Genomic DNA, 1,764 nt, shown 5'->3' with positions numbered 1-1,764 from the left:
CTGGAATAGAATCAGGTTTCTGGATGTGCTGAACAAAATTTCTTTCTTTTCTTCAGATCTTTTAACTTTATCTTGATTAATTTTTCCTGTATGTATGATGTTTAAACTATAGGTTCTGAAATTAAGCTTCCTGAGAATTTATCTCCTTGGCAAAACCTACTAGTAGCTAAGTAACTTAGTAAACTAAGGTTCAGTTTGCTCATCTGTAAACTAGAAATAATAAAACTCTCACCCCAGAGCTTTGTTGTGAAAACTACATAAAACAGACCCTTCTGTAAGGGTCTGTCATTTTATTATGATGAAAAGAGGCCAAATAGATGTCATCTTCAGAAATACTAATGAAGAAATATAAAAAGAGAAAATGCCAACACAAAACTAGCAGGTTATAGAAACAGCAATAGTGAGGGTAATAGATTTTAACAGACTGAACCATTTTTAGCCACTGTTTAAAAAGCCTAAGGGCATTATGGAATTGGTACTAATCTATATATATATAAAAATCCAGCGACTGTAACAGTGTCATGACCATAATAACCGTTAGGAAAGAACCACCCTGGCCCCTAGCTAGGCTGGCCCCGCCCCCCATAGAGCGGTTAGGGGCGCCTCTAGGCAACACAATAGGGTGCAAGTTTGATGGGGAAAAGTCAAAGAAATAAGGGGGAAGTTCTTAAGGGTTTGCGGGGTTGGGGTGGTTCCTCTGAAGTAGTTTGGAGTGTGCTGGGGAAGGAAGAGGAAGATCCAATTAGAAAATGGCATCACCGCCGGCATCGACCCCAAAATGGCACTGCTGGCCGAGCACCTGCTGAAGCCACTGCCCGAGGACAAGCACAGATCGAGACCAGCCCTTCCTGGAGGTGGTGTCCCACCTGCCGCCCTTCTTCGATTGCCTTGGGTCCCCAGTGTTTACGCCCATCAAGGCAGAAATAAGTGGTAACATCACGAAGATCAAAGCTGTGTACAACACTGACCCGGCCAAGTTCTTGACCCTGCAGAACATCCTGGAGGTGGAGAAGGAAATGTACGGAGCAGAGTGGCCCAAAGTGGGGGTCACGCTGGCCTGATGTGGCTGAAAAGGGGCCCCGCTTCATTCAGGTCTTCCTGCAGAGCATCTGCGATGGCGAGCAGGATGAGAGCCACCCCAACCTCATCTGTGTCAATGCCACCAAGGCCTACGAGATGGTGCTCAAGAAGTACCACAGCTGGATCGTGCAGAAAACCTTCCAGGCAGCACTGTATGCTGCACCCTACAAGTCTGACTTCCTGAAAGCACTCGCCAAGGGCCAGAACGTGATGGAGGAGGAGTGCATGGAGAAGGTTCGCCTCTTCCTGGTCAACTACATGGCCAGCATCGACGTCATCTATGAGATGTACTCCAAGATGAACGCCGAGCTCAACTACAAGATGTAGGCGTACCCAGCGGCCGACACTCCCAGAAACAGACCAGCCAGAGTCACTGTGAAGCAAGCTGGCAGGCCATCTTGGCTTGCGTCCCCCAGAGTGGCCAAAGTCTGGCTGGAGTTGCAGGGGACAGCCCTGGTTTCTGAAAAGTCATTTTCGGGGTCTATCCTAACAGCAATAAATAACCACCCTACTTCCGAATCACCTTTAATTTCACGGCAGCACAGACCGACTGCCTTCATTTCAGTGTTATAAGCATCAGTTAATGTTGCTAATAAGTCAAGTCCTAGGGTTTTCTGTCCCCGTCCCCCCACGTGGTGCATGACCCTGGGGGAGCCCTGTCATACACCTCATTTTAAAAATGAG

General features: G+C 47.5%; 1 pseudogene; it reads left to right on the top strand.

Annotated features, from left to right (window-relative positions):
• The first annotated feature begins 778 nt into the window (after window positions 1-778).
• LOC118649888 lies at window positions 779-1,407 on the top strand (annotated as a pseudogene).
• The last annotated feature ends 357 nt before the right edge of the window (window positions 1,408-1,764 follow it).

The sequence above is a fragment of the Myotis myotis genome, unplaced genomic scaffold (genome assembly GCF_014108235.1).
Source record: "Myotis myotis isolate mMyoMyo1 unplaced genomic scaffold, mMyoMyo1.p scaffold_m19_p_3, whole genome shotgun sequence".
Classification (NCBI taxonomy): Eukaryota; Metazoa; Chordata; class Mammalia; order Chiroptera; family Vespertilionidae; genus Myotis; species Myotis myotis.
The sequence above is the reverse complement of the archived record's forward strand: the minus strand, read 5'-3'. Positions and strand labels throughout refer to the sequence as shown.